This window comes from Malaclemys terrapin, chromosome 2, assembly GCF_027887155.1.
Source record: "Malaclemys terrapin pileata isolate rMalTer1 chromosome 2, rMalTer1.hap1, whole genome shotgun sequence".
Taxonomy (NCBI): Eukaryota; Metazoa; Chordata; order Testudines; family Emydidae; genus Malaclemys; species Malaclemys terrapin.
Window position 1 is genome coordinate 268,628,243 of NC_071506.1, and position 21,324 is coordinate 268,649,566.

Genomic DNA, 21,324 nt, shown 5'->3' on the forward strand with positions numbered 1-21,324 from the left:
ATACCCACCATGGAGCAGGTGGGCAGAGAATGGGAGGATCGTTAGCGCCAAACCACCCACCCCTCTAGCCCTTCTGCCCAGTGCAGCAGAGCTGATGTGAAAGAAGAGGATGCATGGAGCATGTGGTAGTTTCCTGCTGCTTTAGGCCAGCAAGGAGGAAGCAGGAGAGAATTGTGACTTCAAAGTGGTGTCTCCCAATCAGAATCCCTCTGCAGTGGTGCAGCGTATACACCACCATTTGGTTGTACCTGAAGTCACAATCTAGCACTGTGGATATAAGGCTCTGAACTGCACTAATACAATGCATTTGCATAAGCCATCTACGGAAACGTATTTTAGACTTTAAGGACCTGTTCCCTTAAAACAATTCCCCTTCTGAAGAAGACAATTTTTGCCGCCCCAAAAAACCCTTCAATTTGGACTGGGTTAACTGCAAGTGGAAGTGTGGAACTGAGGCATTTAAAAATTTAACTTCTGTTTTTAAAAAAAAAAAAAAAAAAAAAAAAAAAGGATCAGTTCTCCAATATATTTCCTTAAATTAGATAAAATAGGCGCTTTGGGCCTTCTATGCCACTTATCCTGCACTTTTAAACCTCCTCCCAAAAAAATCAACCTGTTAAATCTGAAGCTGCTCTCACAAACACCATCAAAATGGTCTGAACCTTTCAGGTCTGAACATTCACTGTCCCACCCTCGCACAAGCTAGACTGAAATGGATGTTTGATTTCTCAACTTGCCTGCATAGGATTGTCCTGCAAATCAGAACAGTTGAACAGCAAGATCTCAGATCCACCAGGACACACCCATTTCCACAGTTTTCATCGTAGGTATACATGGTCATACAGGAGCGCTCATGACCACACTAAAATATCTCGGGTGTTGCTATTTCTCGGTCTTATGATTATGCTAAAAGCATCAAGAGAAAAGGGTTAGGTAGACCTTTTCACTTCTTGAGTCCTGGATCTATGTGACATCCTGTAGGCCACAATTCTAATGCATTCATTACTCTTAGTCTAGGCACTAGTGGACAGTTGTCCTCACAGTGCCATGAATATATGCTACAAATAATAATAGCCAATAGTTATTGGGTCCACTGACCTGTCTTCTGTGCTAAAGGTGCCTCCTTCTCAGTATCAGGAAAAATGGAGTTCTTTCTTTTGAAATATTCTTTTCCATTGTGTTTTACATGCTTGATAGAAATATGGTATGGAGGGAAGTTATTTACAAAATATTGCCTGGAAATAATAAAATGGAAGACTTGGCCAGCATTCTAATAGTGCAACATGCTGTTGCACAAGAGATTCATATGTGCTTGCTCCCCTGCTGGTAATGGTGAGGATCACTGTGTGGACAGTGACCTCGGTGGATTTTTGCAGGCGAGTCTAGAGCCTCCCTTATCAAGCTGAGAAAAAGCAATGACAAGATCTAAAGGCAGCCGTAGTCACCCATGTTCATCTGGAAAGCTGGGTTGCCCAACTGAGGGGGTTTTGTACCATGTAGACACGACAATGTGAGTTGCAGATGGAGAGCCTGCAGTTGTTTTCTTGCTTTGGTGCCCTAAGGTCATAACCCATATGTGATTTTAAATAGCACTTTTAAAATGAATTTATATATCAGCATCCAGTGTGCAGCTGTATCTTTAATGCTTTGCATAGAGTAATGAAAGTGGAGGCTCTGTTTCTCTTTAGAGACACAATTTACAGCAAGCCCAAGGGTAGCCTCAAAGGCATGGCTGTCTCTCTGAAACTCACCACTGAGATCTCTCCTAGCACACTGCAGAAAGCACTGCTCTGTACAGCTGAGAGGTTAAAATTGACTACGGGGAAGAAATAATGTTGACTCCGGTTAGAAGGAAGCAGCTCATTTTCCCCCACCGGGGAATAACTGGATATGTTGAAAAGCAAAAAAATGAAGAAAATAATAGGGCTGGGAAAACTTTTAAGGGAAAACTACTATGGTTGCTATTTAAGATACAGAATTTACTAAGTGTTCCCCTCTGTCTGTTATACCCGTCTCTTATAACTTGTTGTTTGGGCAAGGAGTGTGTGTGTGTGTGTGTGTGTGTGTGTATTTTTAAACCTCTTCATAGAAATTCTTGTCACTTTCTGTATTCCCCAAAGTGTGAATGGCTCTAGTTTCCCTCATTGGGAGGTACCATTTTACTGATACTTTCCAGCAAGAAGTAGGGTGGGTCTAAAGATGTAGTCTGAGATCATGATACAGTTTAACATACAGGAATATGTATGTGTGTTATTATACGTGTTGCTATTCCCAACTACCTCCTCCTTCTCCTAGACACTAAATAGTAAGGACATGCTTTATTTTTAGAAGCACTTAATACAAAATCTATCTGACTGTTTTCCTACATCTCCCAATCACCAGGAACTCAATTTAAAAGTAGACGAAAACAGCTCTGGCATGACCTTCTACACAGGGGCATAGATACTACATTGATTGTGGAAATATTGAGTCTAATACTCAAATAGCCATTCATGGACATTTTTATGGGAAAACAGAGGCAAGAGATTAAGCTACTTGCTCAAATTCACCCAGCAGGTCTGTGACAGAGCCTAGATCTCCTGAGTCCCAATCTCTTTCTATGTGAGTACTTGTGTCCCTCCCTCAGGAAACTTCCAGAACTCCAGGCATTTCACAGACTCTTGTGCTTAAGGCATGGACACTAAGAAAGGAAGCCATATACCAACTGTCAGGGAGACCTGGACCTTTCGATTAGCTGCAAATCACTGCGATTTCTTCTTGAGAATTCTGTTTTTCTGCAGTATTTGTAACATCCCTCCTGAAGTGGCTACTAAGGATGTCCAATCAGGATAGTATTTGCTGTTTGCATTGCGGCAGTGCCGAGGGTCCCAATTGTAGACCAGGGTCCACCTGTGCTTGGTGCTGTACAAACATAACAAAAAGACAGTGTCTGACCAAGGGTGCCTACGATCTCAGGCATATTTAAGGAGTGCATCCAAATTATTTGTCTGGATGTGTGTATGTGTAAAATAGTTTAGACGGGAGTTTATCGTGGGAATTTAAAAACTAGAAGATTAAAAGAAAAAACACATTCATATGATACTCTATCTGACATTAGACATGATCTAAATTTCACAGCAGTGTCTCATAATTCTTTGGTCGTTTTTTCTTCATCACAGGAAATCTTTGAGGACTCCAAATTTCCCATAGGTATTTTAGTTTCTACCCACTGGAGAATAGGGCAGTTTTCACAAAGGAATTTTATAAAATTATAAATTAATCTTTGAAGGCTGAATTTCCAGCAACACCATGGTGATTCAAGTAGTTTATCAGATGGGTGATTCACATTTTTTATTACTAACCAATTAGCACATAAATCTGGAATTTTCAAAGGGGCCTGTGGGATTTAGGCACCCAATCCCTTTGAAAATCTCAGCCTAAAGTTTTAAGTGCGAAGTGCTTCCCTGCATGCGAAGACCACCAAAATTTGAGGGTGGCAGAAGTGGGTGGCTCTTGGTGGAGCATTGAATTGATGTGGGGCTGTAGGGGTCAGAATGAGGGGGAGACCCTGTGCTTTGAGATGCAGGGATCTTTAGCAGTTGGCACACCTGTGGAGTAGAATTTCCCTTCTGTACAATGAACTGGAGAAAGACATAAAGAGATCCAACGAGAGGGGCTGGTTCATATTGGACCCTGGAGTAAGGCTGCATCTGGGCAATGAGGAATGATGGGGGGTGGGGACCAAGTGTGGGGTTGGGGAAAAGGGTGGGGAAGGAGCAGGGAGCTGGTAAAACTATCATAGCTGATCCAGGAATAACATTGCACATCTGGCAGAGAAAGCTTGAATTGACACTCAAGCATTCACTGTAGAACATGCCCAGCTTTTCAAAGACCATAGCATGACCCCGGCATTGGATTAAAACAGAGTTAGAAAAACTCTAAGAAAATTAAAAAAAAAAACCCTTAATTATGTGACAGTTAAAGTTGTTAGGTGCAATTAAAGAGTAAGATGCACTATTAAACATGTCTCTTTAAAAATACATAAACCCCACAAACATTAAAAACTATGCAAATAACAAGCTAAAATTAATAAAAGATACTGAGCTCCCAACTCACAAAGGAGATAATTGAGAAACATTCTCAATGAGTAACACCCATCCAACCTTATCTTTGCCTCTGTAATAACACTGGCAATAACTACAATGTCTAAATGAACCTTATTTGTTCTTCACATAGTTTCTCTGGGAATGGTATATAAAAAAAACGTAATACCTTACTTTTATTTATACCAGTTAGTAAAAACATTGGTCTTTCATAAACCCATATACAATCTGCAAAGTCATGGACATTTTAACAATTCCAAGCTATCTGAATATCATCTGTTTCTCTTCTAGTAGCCCTTGCAATAGTATATAAGCACATCCAAATAACAATCTTTTTCTACTGAGCAACATAATTCCAAATTCTCTAATTAGACTAAAATTAGAGACAAAGCTATTGTAAGCAGGAGCGCCACCAGCTTTTCTGCCACCCTAGGCGGCGGAAGGTCCTGCCCCGAAATGCCACCCCCACAGAGGTGGCGGAAGGTCCCACTGCCAAAATACCACCGCGGTCACCGCCCCCCAAATTGTAGCGCCCTAGGCAACCATCTAGGTCGCCTAATGGGTTGCGCCGGCCCTGACTGTAAGAACATAGACTAAATATTACTCCTATACCAGTTCACAAAGATACTTTCATTACAATATGAAAGTGCTGGTTGTGACTCCATAGTTAAGGTTGGGTTCCATTTTGCATTTAAAGCAGGTATTCAACCTCTTTGGTTGGTTGGTTTTTGGTATGAAAAATACAGTGTATCCTCCCCAAACCTGTAGCACTTACTCTTTTTGGTTACAGAATGAATTTTCCAAGAATTTACAAGTAAATCTAACTGGTTTATAAATTAAAATGAATTAAAAACTGAGTCCCTCAACACCTTTTTACCACTGTCTGTCTTTTCTTTGTCCTGAACAATCTTAACAATGGAATAACACAGATTCCTCAAACTTTCTAAATAGTTAAAATAAGCTAAAATTTTGCATATAGGCAATACATCAAGAAATTAAAATGATTTAGTGGTCCCTTCTGGCCATAAACTCTATGCCTAATTAAGATAGACACAACAATTGTAAATAACTTAATTATATAGACTGCAGACAGGCTTGGGTCAACAGCTTACATAAGGGCAGCTCAACTAAGAAAAGGAAAACTCTGCTTTCCACCCACCGATTTATGGGTTAAATGAAGCCTGGTGTTGGACAGTGGTGACACCAGTACCTCCTGTTGGCGGTCCACCAGCACTACAGCAACAAGGTGGGAAGAGAATGGGTATGTACTTAGTCTAACTGGGGAAAAACAGACACTCTCACTGTAGTGCATGTCAGGGACGCCAGCTGAGACATTATAATTCTTATGAGTGCAAGGTAACTATGTCAGTGCAAGCAGTTTTCTTCTTTATGTGGCAAGTTACCAAAGGACAGTAGTAGATACTGGTTATGAGGAATGGTGACACTAGCCATATGTTTTTCTGCCCAAGGACTACTGCTAATGGTGGGATGGTGTTTTAGTCTTATTCCAGAGGTTCACCTGCCTCCAGCCTGTCATGAGGAAGGGAAAGCATTGCTAGACATGTGTATTGCCAGCTAATGAATGATAGTCAATACATGGTTCCAAAAAAGAGGAAGTTATTTGGTTATGGACCTCAGTAGTGGAAACAAAAGCTGGATTGATAGGTTATATATCACCAACATCATATCATTTAAATCAACCTGAGACAGATGACTGGCAGATAGCCAATGTGACACCAATTTTTAAAAAACGCTCCAGAGGCGATCCTGGAAATTACAGGCCAGTAAGCCTAGCTTCAGTATTGGGCAAATTGATTGAAACTATTGTAAAGAACAGAATTATCAGACACACAGATGAACTCGATTTGTTGGGGAAGAGTCAACATGTTTTTCTGTGAAGGGAAATCATGCCTCACAAATCTTCTAGAATTCTTTGAGGGAGTCAACAAGCATGTGGACAAGGATGGTCCAGTGGATATAGTGTTGTTATATTTTCAGAAAACTTTTGACAAGATCCCTCAGCAAAGGCTCTTAAGCAAAGTAAATTGTCATGAAATAAGAGGGAAGGTCCTTTCCTGGATCAATAACTGGTTAAAAGATGGGCGGGAAGGGTAGGAATAAATGGTCAATTTTCAGAATGGAGAGAGGTAAATAGTGGTATTCCTCAGAGTTCCGTATTGAGACCAGTCCTATTTAACATATTCATAAATGATCTGAAAAAAAGGAGTAAACAGTGACATGGCAAAATTTGCAGATGATACAAAACAACTCAAGATAGTTAAATCCAAAGCAGACTATGAAGATTTACAAAGGGACCTCACAAAATTGAGTGACTGGACAACAAAAGGGAAGATTAAATTCAATTGTTAATAAATGCAAAGTAATGCACATTGGAAAACATAATCCAACTATACATATTAAATGATGGGGTCTAAATTAGCTGAAAAAGATCTTGGGAGTCATTGTGGATAGTTCTCTGAAAACATCACCTCAATGTGCAGCAGCAGTCAAAAAAGCGAACAGAATGTTGCAGGGGCACCGAAATAGGAGGGGCCTGGGGGCCATTGCTCTCCTACTTTTTGGCAGGGGCCCTGCCCCACCTCACCCCTCCTCTTCCTCATGAGGCCCCGCCCCCTCAGCCAGGCTGGCGTCTGGAGCCCAGCTGGAGAGTCCAGATAGTTGTGGAGCCCTATGCTGTGGACTTTCCACCTGCCCAGGGTGGGCTGGTTTAGAGCAGCTCTCAGCCCATGTCCCCATCCTGTGGGCCCCCCCCCCACCCATGGCAGGAAGGTCTGTGGCTCCCTACAGTTGCCTGCATACCATGCGTGGCTCTTACCTGGACCCGGCTCTGGCTGGGGGGCCACAGCCCAGCCATGGTAAGAGCCGCGTGGGCAGCTGTTGGGAGCTATGCAGTGGACCCTCCACCTGGCCTGGGTGGGGGGCCGGCAGGGACATGGGCTGGGGGCTGCTCTCAACCCCCCCCAATCTGGGCAGGTGGAGGGTCTATGCCATGGCTCCAAGCAGCTGCCCACGTGGTTCCTACCATGTCTGGGCTGCGGTCCCACAGCCAGGTCCAGGTAAGAGCCGCGAGCAGCTGTAGGGAGTTGCGGACCCTTCTGCCTGGCCCGTGGGGTGGGGATATAGGCCAGGGGCTGCTCTTGACCTCTCCATCCCAGGCAGGTGGAGGGTCTGTGGCTCCAGTCCCGCTCCGGCTTCTGGCTTGTCTGGGGGTAGGGCCTTGGGTGGAAGAAGAGGGGCGGGGGTCAGAAGCTCTGGCCCCACCACTTTTGGGCAAGCTCTGCCTCCCTTGGACTGTTCAGAATCATTAGAAAAGGGATAGATAATAAGAAAAATACCATATTGCCTCTATATATATCCATGGTAGGCGCACATCTTGAATTCTGCGTGCAGGTCTGGTCGCCTCATCTCAAAAAAGATATTTTTGAATTGGAAAAGGTACACACAAGGGCAACAAATGATTTAGAGGTATGGAACAGCTTCCATATGAGGAGAAATTAAAAAGACTGGGACTTTTCAGCTTGGAAAAGCGACGACTAAGGGGGGATATGATAGAGGTCTATAAAATCATGACGGGTGTGGAGAAAGTAAATAAGGAAGTGTTATTTACTCCTTCTTCTTATAACACAAGAACTTGTGGGTCATCAAATGAAATTAATCGGAAGCAGGTTTAAAACAAACAAAAGGAAGTATTTTTTTCACACAACGCACAGTCAACCTGTTGAACTCCTTGCCAGAGGATGTTGTGAAGGCCAAGACTATAACAGGATCCAAAAAAGAACTAGATAAGTTCATGGAGGATAGGTCCATCAATGGTTATTAGCCAGGATGGGCAGGGATGGTGTCCCTAGCCTCTGTTTGCCAGAAACTGAGAATTGGTGACAGGGGATGGATCACTTGATGTTCGGTACATTCCCTCTGAAGCAACTAGAAATGGCCGCTGTCGGAAGACAGGATACTGGGCTAGATGGCCCTTTAGTCTGACCCGGTATGGCTGTTCTTATGTTCTTAGGAAATCTCAGTGGAGTTATGGACTGCAAAGTGAAACCTAGTGAGATGGTAGTGCTTTAATGCAAACTTCTTGTGGCAAAGACTGTGGTAGAGTGTTGGACAAGGAGGGAGCAAAGCTCAAAAGAAAGAAGATTAAAGTACAGAAAATTAAGAGGAAGCATGGCAGAGAAGTTTGTGCAACCTGTACAGGATAAGTGTCCAGAAACAGATTTGGCATTGGCTGAAGAGGGATGGAACCACCTCAAAAGAACATGGATTGTGGCAGTGGAAGAGGCTTGTGAATGATGCAGATGGAGAAAGAGGAGTGGTGGTGGACTGAAGAAGTGCAAGTAACAATCTGAAATAAGAAAATGGTCCATAGAGAAAAAGCAATGAAGCCATTGAGTGTAAATGAAAACAAATACAAAGAAGCAAAGTGAGCTTCCAAGCAGGCAGCGAAGAAGGCCAAAAACAATGCCCTAGACCAGTGGTTCTCAAACTAGGGCCGCCGCTTGTACAGGGAAAGCCCCTGGCGGGCCGGGCCGGTTTGTTTACCTGCCGCATCCGCAGGTTCGGCCGATCGCGGCTCCCACTGGCCGCGGTTCCCCACTCCAGGCCAATGGGGGCTGTGGGAAGCGGCGTGGGCCAAGGGACGTGCTGGCCGCCCTTCCTGCAGCCCCCATTGGCCTGGAGTGGCGAACTGCGGCCAGTGGGAGCCGCGATCGGCTGAACCTGCGGACGCGGCAGGTAAACAAACCGGCCCGGCCCACCAGGGGCTTTCCCTGAACAAGCGGCTGCCCTAGTTTGAGAACCCCTGCCCTAGACAATTTGTATCCTGAGCTTGAAAATCATCCTCAGCAGGCTGGCAAAAAGCTATAGCATTACAAAAATGAGCTGCAATGGAAGGAGGATGGGATTGCAGTGCCATTTGTAAATGATGTTTGGAGAGACTTCTAGTAACACCCAAACAAGTGAAAGAAATTTGGAAACAAAACTTTGAGACTATATTAAATGAGGTGAACCGTTTTAGGACAGAATTGCCAACCTGTGATCCTAATGTGATTCCTGAAAAAGTAGTCCAGGAAATTAAGAGCAGTTAGGTAGTGGGACCTGATGAAGTGACCGCAAACCTGGGGAAAGTCTTGGGCAAGAGAGGCATAAAATGGAGGAGCAGAATGGTTAAAGTGAATATGGAAATTATTGAATGATAAAGCTACTGTTGCATGGAATGAAGATACTGGAATGTATCCTGGATACTAGGACTAGGAGAATGGTGGAATCCCTCCTCAAACAAAAACAGTTCAGCTTTAGGAAAAGATGAGGAACCACAGATGCCATGTTTGTAATTTGGCAAGGGATAGAGAAGTAGCTAGAGAGCCAACAGGCCGATAGTGTAGAACAGTGTTGTGCCCATAGCGCTGTATGGTGCAGAACCACGGACAATAGAGACAGCATATTCAATGCCTACAGGTGTTGGAAATGAGATGTTTTTGCACCACAATAGGAGTTACACAAAGAAACAAATTTTGAAATGAAAGTATTAGGATGGAAGTCAAAGAGGCTGATGTGGCTGACTAAATCTGGGAAGCGGGTTTGGACACATGCAGAGGATGAACGAAGAGGACCTGGTGAAAATAGCATTGTAGGAAGGAGATGCTGAGGGAGCAATGGATGGATTGCATCAAAGAAGATGGTAAGCAGGCCTTGGACGAAAGAAGATGGTGGATGCTTGCACGATGACATAACCCCAGGTGATGGGATAAGGGGAAGAGGAAGAATTCAAAATATCTCATGATAGCATTCTCTTTGGCTCTCTTGTTTATCATTGGTTTATGACTTTTAAAATAACTTTTTAAAACTAAGGAAATTCCCAGAGAAAAAAATATATTAAAATGGATTTAAAATTGAGAATATGTATCAGTAACTTCAGAAAACATTACAGGGATATTGTAATTATCTCAAAGCCAAGCATTGCAAATCCAGGAACTTCAGAGTTAAGGTCAGACTTAAAAGAAATTCAAACATAGTAAATTAAAAGGCCTATAAGACCCCAGACCAACTCCAAATTAGGTTCCTAAATTTATATTTAGGCACTTAAATAAGTGATGGTTTTCAAATGTGCTGAGCACTCAGCAGCTCCCATTGAAGTTGGGGCATTTGAAAGTCATGCTATTGATTTAGGAGGCTAACTTTAGGCACCATTTAAAAAAAAAAATCTTGGCCATACTGCAAATTAGGTAACATAGTGTTTGTATGTGTTACTAAAATTTCCCTTGAGTGTTGCCAGCTAAGGAGGCTTGGGAAGTTTTCTGAAAATATAACACTGAAGGAAGTAAAGATTGAAATGACTCTCAGCCAGCTGGTGCCAAAACATTTCAAGATTCCTCATTGGTCACTGCTGCCTGTCAATCCTGTTTGGAAAGGAAATACCCATCAATTCCAAACTAGTGGAGTTGGGATGCAAAAGATAAGTTACAAGTAAAATTACTTTGTTTACTTCAAAAAGTTCTGTAATGCCTTCTATTTAAATCTACAATAATTATCAGAATATCTTCTGATTAATCTATGATTTTCTCAGGCTTGCAATTTTGATATCATGCCCATGAAGTGTAAATTTTTTTGTCAATTGGAAATGAAATGTGTAACATTTTTAATCTACAGTAGAAGCTCAGAGTTACGAACACCTCGGGAATGGAGGTCGGGTGTAACTCTGAAATGTTCGTAACTCTGAACAAAACTTTTTTCAAAAGTTTACAACTGAACATTGACCTAATACAGCTTTGAAACTTTACTATGCAGAAGAAAAATGCTGCTTTTAACCATCTTAATTTAAATGGAACAAGCACAGAAACAGTTTCCTCACCTTGTCAAATCTTTTTTTAAACTTTCCCTTATTTTTAGTAGTTTATGTTTAACTCAGCACTGTACTATGTTTGCTTTTTGTGTGTGTATGTCTCGGCTGATGCCTGATTGAGTCCTTTGGGTTTCAAATGAGGTGTGTGGTTGACCAGTCAGTTCATAACTCTGGTGTTTGTAACTCTGAGGGACTACTTATGTTACAAACCAGTGGTATTCAGCTCACGGGTCTTTATAGCTCTGAATGGGGGTCTCTTCTGATGCCTGTGTGAATTGTTGGGCAATGTATCTGACGTTAATGTGGCAGTTACTTTGGGGAGGAGAAATGGCAATTTGGAAAAAAAAAACCATCAGAGACACACTCAGGCAGAGGGACTAAACCCATATTTGCACAGGTATATCTGCTTTGATGTTGAAGCTTTCAGAAAGTTACTCGAGTGGAAATATTCTATACATGCTACTTCATAATAAGCTTGTCATATTCATTGTGTATTTGAAAGGTTTAATTTGTGATTGTTCAATATCAAAGTCTCTTTAGCTGTTATGGGTTGAGTGTCACTGTTACAACCATCTCATTGGGCGTTGGATGTATTCTGTTACCGTATGTTTGTGCATCTATAGTTGGCCAGATTCTCAAAGTTAGACATGCACAGTTTCCGACGTAGATTTCCACATTCTTAACTCGCGCATGCACAAATACTTGATGGACATGCAATTATGTGTACTTCACTTTGAAAATGTGGACTTACCTGTATGCTGTTATTTTATATGTCCTGTTTAAACTTGCCATTTTGCCTTGAATAAATAAAATTATTTTTAGTATTTGTAGAATTACCTATACTTATTGTAGAAAATACCCAGGAATACCCCAAATAGTGTAGTAAAGTTATTTAGCTATATCTAAGGCATTATCAAAGGCGGTTGGCAAACTCTCTTAAGGTAGATCACTCAGAAAATATGCATGTGCTTTCAATGTTTGGAATAACTGTCTTTAGAAACACCCTATAAGACACAGCCCATCAACCACTTTTGCAATTATATTTATTAGCTTCATGCACTTCACAAAAAGCAGTTGATTTTTGTGGCTTTTGTCATATTAACCAAATTTAAGAAATATCTTAGTCGTACCTTTCCTCTTCAGTTAAACAATGTCAAACTATCGATCAGTTACTACTGTTGATTCTTTTACCTGATGTTGTTGGTCTCTATCTATTTGTTATTCATAAAGTACATTTCAGTGGTTAGCTAAAATCAACTCTGAGTTTCTGCTTTCTTCAGAATGTGGGTTAAGTCTTTTGGAGAAATTTGGGTAGTCCCAAAAGGCTGTCATAAGAACATGACCTTTGGTACCTGTCAGTGTAGTAAAGAGGCAGTCTTTCCTGACAGCTGTGGTGATAATCCTCTTTGTCTCTGTTAAGTGATAGCTGATAAGTCTGTATAGAATTAGTTTGTAATGTTTATTTATCAACAGATCCAATTTCTCCACATGGCTAAATTAGTTGGCGGAAACTCATGGGGAAGGCAAGTTTAACTCAGAATGTTTATATTTAAATGAAAGTTTGTAGTTGCTCTAATTTGATTTGCCTTATATATGTAGGTAGCTATATTGTAGGCTAGGAAACGGGCCTAAAACTTGATGATAGTGCTTTTCTAAAAAAAAAAAAAAAAAAAAAAAAAAGGGCAAAATCCATACTGAAACATAAGAATTTCTAAAATATCTTTTGCAAAAAGGAAAGATGGAAGGACTGTCAGCTTCAGCATGTGCTTGTGTTCAACTGGGTGAAGTAAGGAAGTGCAGTACGTTCATTTCTTGCAACCATGTTTTTTGGACAGCGAGGTCCCAATCTTGAGCTGTGCTGATGCTCACTCAGCGTGGCTGAGCAGCAGAGTATAAAGGTGCCTTTAAGCCCACTTCTTCACTTCCTGCCCATCTTCTGAACAGTTGGCTGCTCTGTAATTTAGAGCTACCCTGAGCCTTCTCTAAACTAGGCTGTCTTGTCACAGTCCCCTAGAAACTGTTACATTGGCCAGAGATCATTAGGGGAAGCCTCAGCCACACATTTAGGGCAGTTTTCAGGCCCTATAGTGCTGCCTGAGTGGTTCAAAGGAGTGTGAACCAGGAACTGGCCCTATAATTCTTTGATTTCCATAGAATTCTGTTATGGGGGACATGTATTTATATCTGTCAGTGCCCACATCTGAAATGTGGCTCATGCAGATGATTGGAGGTCTGGTCAGAATGTTGCCATGTGCACACGGAGGAGGGCTCATAGCAGCTAACAGATAAGTGTGCATTACTCACAGTTCTGCTCAGAAAGGTGACTGTGTAAAAATGACACCTTTGTACTCAGCTGAGCTTGCATGTATTGAGAGAGCTGATTCTCTCAATCACCTGGCTGGGTTTGAAGGGTGCCCATCTCATCTCAGTGCTTGGTCTTAAAGCATCTTCTGGGATCCACATTGCTGAAGAATACAATTCAAGACTGTGTATTACTATAGAAAATCCTTCAAAAAATAGGCCTAATTACTGGTGTGATTACCTCTCGCTTTTCCTAGCAGTAAAATTCAGCTGGGCCATGTCGGCTGTTGATCCATCATTCACAAAGGCTCAAGACTTTCTTTAGCAAGGGTCCTTAGTTGCCCTTTACTGTGGCATTCTCCCAGCAGTTCCAAGCTGAGAAGCTAAAGTACCACTGTGCTAGACTGAAGAAGATAGACAGCAAGGCCCCAGTTCAGCAAAACACTTCAGTATCTGCTTAAATCCCACTGAAGTCAATGGGTCCACTCACATACTGCAGTTTGAGCACATGCTGTGCTGTTTTGCTGAATCAGAGTCTAAATTGTCATCAGTCAGGAGAGGCATAACAAGAGAATTAGAGCTGTTTAATGTCTTCTCCTCTTCTGGCTGCAGATCTTATGTGTTTTTATATGGCTACAGTCATTTTGAAATCCTGCTGCCTTTCCTTTACCCATGAAGGGTGCATACAGAAATCTTGGTCTGGACTTTGTGTGCAATCGTTCTAGTTGTACGAGTAGTGCTGTTGACGATGCTCTTTGCTCCAGAGATTCATAGTAGACTTACTATGGCAAGCTCTGGCTCTCATGTTGTTTAGGTAGGGTGTCTTTCTTCAGTAAGGAAAGTGTATTGATGGGGAAATAGAATCCATTAGATTGCAACCCTGTGCAGCTTGCAATAGAGAAGAGAGCCCCTTGCCAGGTGACTTGGGGAGTGTGTCCATTCTCCCTGCTTCCGCCCCAGCCTGTTCTGTCCAGTCACCTGAAGCAAGTTTTCAACCATCCAAAAGTACATTCAGTGGCAGAGTGCCCCACGGTGTGCCGCCTTCTACCTCTCCTGAGCTGAGCGAGCCTAGCTGGATAGATGAATGGGGTCATGAGCCAAGTCTCCTGCAGTTAACCATTATTTCCTGTGAATAAAGAATGGTTAAGGTTGAGTAGAATGTCAGCAAACCTTTCATCCCCGCTCCTTTCAGCTGTCTGTGTTCTTACCCACAAGCCATACAAAGTGTTCTGGCGTGTTTGTCAGATATGTGGCCAGCTGGCTCCTTTGCATAATGAGTGTGCTGTGGGAGGACCTGGTGTATTTGGCTCCACATCTGTGGAGACAATTCCTGATGTGGTATAGTTGACCATTCATTTCCACGTTTTTCACAAGAAGTCGCAAGTGGCACTTATGTACATTCCACACTCCCAGCATCTCCCATGTGGGAGAAGGCTGCTCTTATGGAAGGGGTGTTGCAGAGATGAGTATACTCGTAATGCTCACTTACTTCCTGAACACAAACCTGGCAGATGTCCAGGGTAATTCCAACAACCAGTGTCTTTAACTTAAAAATGTCTGGTTCTAGGGAGAGATTTTAGGAGGTTAATGTTCAGTCCCTGGTCATATTCCTAAAAATCACAACATTATTTTAGGCCATTCCAGTGACCTTCTGAAATGATTCTGGGACAAGGAAATTGAAAGGTGGCAATATCTTGAAAGAATCCAGGAAAGGACAAACATTTGCATGGTGCTGGGGATCTGATTCACCTAGGCCTTGTCTGTATTCAGAGTTACATCACTTTTAGTAAGGGTGTGATTTTTAAACCATTTTGGTTAAATCAGTGCAAAACACAATGTGGACACTCTTAATCTGGTTTCAAACCTACGGTATCGATTTATTTTAATTTGGTAAGGAATCGATACACTGAATTGATATACATCTGGTTAAAATTTAATTGCATGTCCTCACTGTGTTTTACATCAGTTTTAACTAAACCAGTTTAAAAACCAATTTAAAGGGGGCAACTTTGAATATAGACAATGCCTAATTTTCAATGTTATGCCAGTGTAACTCCATTGACTTCAATGGAATTACTCCTGAGTTATATGGGAGGAGAATCAAGGGCCTGTATTTCTGGAGAGAGAATATGGGGGAGGGATAGATGCTGTGTCTTGAGCTTCTAGAAAGGAAATCTAGGAAGCATATAAACTTTCAGCTGATTAGAAAACTTTATTCACTGTCATGTATAAACCTAGTTGAAATTTCCTTAGGGATTTCCCTTTATTTACATAGTTTCCTGTGCTGGAGTCATGAATCCATTGTCTGTACAGATGCTGTTGCTTTAAAATCATTCCATTAATAGAATATCAAAAACAGACGCTTCCCCACTTTTGACGACTTGCTCTTTTATTCAGAAGGTTGGGCACCATCATCCCTCTGCACCCAAATGTGCATGGAAGTGGAAAAGTTATTTGGAAAATCCGTTACATCATTTACAAAGTACTAACTCCTTGGAGAGAAAAATCTTAGTGGCTACTCAGAGAGGGGAGCACATTTGGACTAAGGAGAGTTTGAGGGGGATACACAGGAAATCCTGGTACTAATTCCATGGATCTCAGGGTATCCCTGTAAAAGGTTGGCCCTCTGTGTTCTTTGGCTCCCTCCTATTGCTAGCAGCACAGCTCAATCAGAATAATTAGTGACCTGATTGGGACTGTATAGTTACATCATCTGCATGGATAGAAGCCATATACAGAATCCAAATTAGTGCAGTTATATCTTCCCCAGTTTGCCAAGGAAATGAACAGTACTCAATCTCTGCCTTCAGACAGATACACCCAAAATCATTTGCAGTCTCAACCATGTGGTGTTCATCAGAGGGGCTTTTATTGTTTCAGGAGAGGTGAGAGAGGAGAATGAATGGCCACATGGGCTCCTCTTCACCTGCTTCCTAGGTGTATTTGGGTGGGTTAGATTCCCTCTGTGCCGTGCAGTGGAAGGGATACCCTTTGCTGGTACTTGCTGAACACCTTCCATTCAGCTAACAGAATGATTTCATTTATACTAAGCAGACGCATCCTGGGCTTGTTCTGGAAGGGGCTTGTCAGCGACTAGTAGAAATATTGCCTAGGTAACATCCCCCTCTGACACTTACACAACACTAATGCTCAGGAGCATGTACCTGATTTCTGAAGGCAGCTCAACATTCTTTTAAAGAAGGTGTTCAATTTTAAGGAGAAAATGCAAGTGGGAGTGTAAATAAAGTTTGTGTTTTGATAGGATGGTTTGTTTGGATTGCCTGGTTGTTACTTCAGGCGCATTGGGCGGTGTTTGGATGCCCATTAGAGATGGTAAGCAACCGGTTAATGGTTTAGAGCAAAACTTAGGAAAATGGGTATTGGAGCAAACTGTATTTCAGCTGAAGAAGAGGTGTGTATGAGGTGATCCTTTTTCTATAGTGATGAGGGCTTCATATTCTTCAGAATAACAAACACTTGCCCTGCAGGTTTTTAAGTGACTAGATTAAAGAAGCGTTAATTAACTGCAATTATAGGCTTATGTTTATATCAGCTATATAAGTGGGTATGATGGGTTTATCATGCCATCTGCACAATGTTGCCTTTTTTTAAAAAAAGTTACCCTTTTCTTTTTTTGGTATTTCAGACCTTTTCCCCTTTAGGAACATAGGCTTTCCGACACAGACCACTAAAACTAAGCCTATTCCAGAAGAAACAGAGTCCAGATGATGAATGAGTAGTTTAATCATATTTTGAAGTCCTCTTTCACTTCTATCCGTGAATTGAAGTGGCAGTGAACTCATTGGGATAATATTTCTTTTTTGTATGGGTGGAGCTTCAGCTGCCATTATGCTTCTGTTTTTTCTTAGTGGGTTGCTAGTGACCATTTTTAAATGTTTAAAAAGAACCCAAACCCATACTACTCTTTGGATACCATAGGAGAGTGAAGTATATTACTATTATTATGATAAAAAGAAGAACAGGAGTACTTGTGGCACCTTAGAGACTAACACATTTATTAATAGTCGCTAAGGTGCCACAAGTACTCCTGTTCTTCTTTTTGCGGATACAGACTAACACGGCTGCTACTCTGAAACCTATTATTATGATGTTCAGTTATGGTTAGGAGTTGAGCAATAATTTTTTCTGGCACTAGGTAAAGTTTGAATAGCCTGCATTAGACCAGAGATTACACATATTTTGAATTCTGGCATTAACTAAACCAGTTTAATATTTGGAGCTGGCCTTAAATGAAAAGGAATGCAAGTGTTGAGTTTGTGACTTGCTGTGGAATACCATAGTGTGAATTTCTTCCTTTGTCAGAAAGTTCTTAATTCCAGATATTAAAATGCTGGAGAATCTTACTGAAAGTGAAGTTACGCTGATTAGTTACACTACAAAAGCTAATGTATGTACATCTGCTTGGATCACGTCTTTATTATTACTATTAATGGCTAACTTTGCTCATGGAACACTTCACTTAAAGTGTATCTGTACAAACACAATTAACATCACAGCGGAGAGCTGCTTTTTATTTTTAAGTAAACAATATTCCAATTGTCTGATTAACAGAGTGACTTCCTCCCATATTACAAGAATTTCACCTCTTTCCTTAATAACATGAACTCTCCTGCTTTTAAAGTTGAATTTCTTATGAATGGATACTGGAAAGGTAAATTCTTAAAAGTTTCTTCTAAATGTTCTGTTACACAATACAGTTTCTTTTATTGATTAAGCCCAGATGGTCTGCTCATGTAGCAAACAGATATTTTTACAAACCTTTATCATGCCTCATTAGAATTCACTCCTTTAGATGATTTCTAATTGTATTGTCTAATAAAACTAAACCTTATAAGCTATTTGCATATTATATGAAGAAATCTCATACAACAAACTCACAGTGGATTCAATTAACATAATAGCTAATTATATATCCCATCAGCCTTTAGAGTAGCTCAGCATTCATGTTTCTCCTGTTTTCGCCTAGAGCAAAGGAGGTTTGAATTTTCACTTCTAAATATTGACTTTTAACTAATATCAAAAATGATTTGAACACTTTGTGGATGAAAAGATAGTGATTAAACTACGTGAAACATTTTAAAATACGTGTTTAAAAATGATTTGAAACAATTTCCAATAAAATATAAAGCTTTGCATATGATCAGTTCTGGCTCTCTCTCTATTTTTTTAAAATATAACCAAATATGTACCGTTTTCTTGAAAAAACACTTGATTGTTTTTGAAAATACATATATACTGCAGTTACATTTTTATATCTCTTATCACACATCATAATGCAATTGTATTCTTGTTGTGGCTGATTGTGGTACCTATCAAGCAAAGAAATTTACGATGAGATTAACAGACATAGTAATGAACATCCTGTTATTAAGGTATTGCCATAGTAGTCTGTAATTAATTCTCTAGCTGTCTTTTGAAATTGGCTGAAGTATTCTGGGAAACAAAAATAAACAGCAAAAATTTCAGTGAACTTTTTAAAAAAATTAAAGGGTATCTTTTTTTTCTTTTTAAACACGTCAAATAATATGAAGAATCAACAGATTATTAAATGTTTAACAAAAATAATCAAACATTTAGAATGATCGGAGGCTGTGATTTATCTGAAAAATTAAAATAATTCATGCATTCTGTCATCAATATGCACATCAAATGTAATGACTAATTTGCTGGGTATCATATTTATATTTTTACAAAAAATAGCAGATAAAGTTTGGTGCAGGGTAAAATGGCTTTGTCCCATTACAATGATGGCTGTCTTTTCATTCATATTTTAATGAGGTTAGTATCTCTGAGACAGCTTTTTCGGGGAGGAGGCCCATGTCTCCGGTACAATTACAATAGGAGTTGCTTTATTGACAAGTACTATTCAAAATCTTCACAGTATAGAAAGAAAGGCTTTAGTTTTCTGCCACTTGTCCAAATACTTATTGCTCTTATTATTAAAACACTTTTTAAAAGAACACTCAACTTTTGGGGGTCAGGTATAACTCTGAGTATATTTCAACAAAATCTTTTTTATTCTTTTAAATTCAAGTTATACTTGGTTTTAATAAAAGCTCATTATCCAACAGCTAATAAGTAGACACCAGAAATGAACAGATACATACATCTATCATGTGTAAGGGTTTACCATATATATGCATACCCCATTCACTATAGTTTACAGGGACTGAGAGTCTGATTCCAGACAAACTAATAGTTATGTGAAAAAATAAAGTTATTCAGAGGTCACATGTTAAGTATAATTTTTTATTAACTTGACAAGAAAAAATCGAATGTAACCATTTTAAAGCAAAGTTCTTGTAATTATGATTTTATTAATCTACTTCACGAATATGCTACTCCTAAAATGATTTTCCTAAATATAATAAGACAACATACTGAAATACAAAGAGAAGTTAAGAAAATGCAGTTCATATGTTGGCTTCTGAGAACATTATGAGAAATATAATAGGTGGTGGAAATGAGAGCAAAAAATGGCATATAAATATAAGAATAAACAGGTTGCAAAATTCCTTCAATAAGTGTTAACCCCTGTACACAAAGTATCTAGGGAATTTGATCTGTAGCTGCTGTTACATGCATTGTGAAGTTTGATTTTCGTTCAGTATGTTTCAGAAGCATTTTTTAATGCATAGGTGGTTTGTTTTCAGCATATAGTAATAGTCTCATTCTCTATGTTCTTATACAGTACTTGCCACTCATGATGTATACTCTTGCTAAGCCACTGTTAGCTTTTGTGATTGGATCGGGAGTTACTGACAGGAAGGGGATGGGGAAGAGTGTAAGTATGTGAGTGAATTCTTGAACAACAGTTGGACTATAAATAGATCTCTTTTTCAAAACTTAAAATACAGTCTTGCTTGTATTAGGACAACACGGTATATCTCTTTTTATCTGCAAATAAATATAGTTAGTATATCCATTAAAAATCCCCCCTGCTAGTGAGCTGGTTTGATAGCTTATTGCTACTGAAAGCACATTGGGTCAAATACATCTTTGGTATAACCTCATTGACCTTAGTGGAAGTTACACCGGAAGAGCATTTGGTCTATTATGTCAAATCTTTTGTCTTTTGCAAGAGGATTTGTAAAAGTTCTATTTTATTTGCAAATTCAGTTTTTCTTTTTTGCATATTAAGTATTTGGAAGAGGCAGTCAGACATATCCATGTGCCATGTTGTCTTGTTAGCCTCAACTTCTAATGGGTGGGAAAAAAACACTTGAGATTGGAATCCATAATTCAAATAGTCTTTCAGGAACCATGTTGTGCTGCCATTAACTTTCCTTGCTTTATGATACACATTTGCTTTTTAAATGTTAATACTGAAATTAATAAAATAGTTTTCATAGCAAAATGCAACTAAACCCAACCTTACTGTAAAATAGGATACACATCTCTCTACATGTAGATTATTTTAAACTAAAAACTGACTTTTAAAAAAAAAATACAATGTTTGCCTCATGCCCTTTTTGTTTTTTCCAGGTTTCATAAAAAAGTAGATTCCACATCCAGAATGAGGTTGGGGGAGGAGGATTTCATAATAGGACCTAGTTTAAGAAGAAGAAAAACCTTTAGGCTTTAATTTTAATTCTCCTGCCTCTATTTATCTGATCTGTGGCCAGATGGTGGTGAAGCAGGGAAACCCTTTGTGTAAATGAAGCACACATGTGAAAGTGCTTCTGTAATGTAATCATTGAGACCGGAAGGGTTCATACTGTGTCTGAAAAGAGACAATAGAGACTGGATATATCAACATTGCAGAAATCGAGTTCATTTGTGATTCAGCCCCTTTGACTATGGTTGTCATGAAAACTTCCTACTTTGATCAGCAGAGGGTGGAGAGAAAAATCTTCTAAAGGTCCAAGGATGCAGCACTGTTGTTTACTGTGCACTTGGCTTCAGTTCACGCCCCCTTCCGGAAGAAGCAACAGAGATAGGAGCATCTTGCACCTTGACCTGTCTAGACGGGAGAGAAGTTTTTTGTCCCCGTTACCAAGGGCGAGGGGTGCTCTTTGACCCTGGGAGCACTAGCTGTTGAGACTCTCACTAAGTATG

At 40.2% G+C, this 21,324-nt stretch overlaps 1 protein-coding gene across 3 annotated transcripts in view; it reads left to right on the forward strand.

The window, feature by feature from the left end:
* The window catches only part of CNPY1 (canopy FGF signaling regulator 1), a 67,769-nt gene that overhangs the window by 35,708 nt on the left and 10,737 nt on the right, over positions 1-21,324 (forward strand). The window contains exon 1 of one of the 3 annotated variants that reach the window (XM_054017021.1): positions 21,230-21,319. The exons of 1 other annotated variant lie outside the window; for it this stretch is intronic. The gene's annotated coding sequence lies outside the window, so the exon portion shown is untranslated. Of the gene's footprint in view, positions 1-21,229; position 21,324 lie in introns of those variants that run through there. One more of the 3 variants, XM_054017022.1, reaches the window with a different exon arrangement.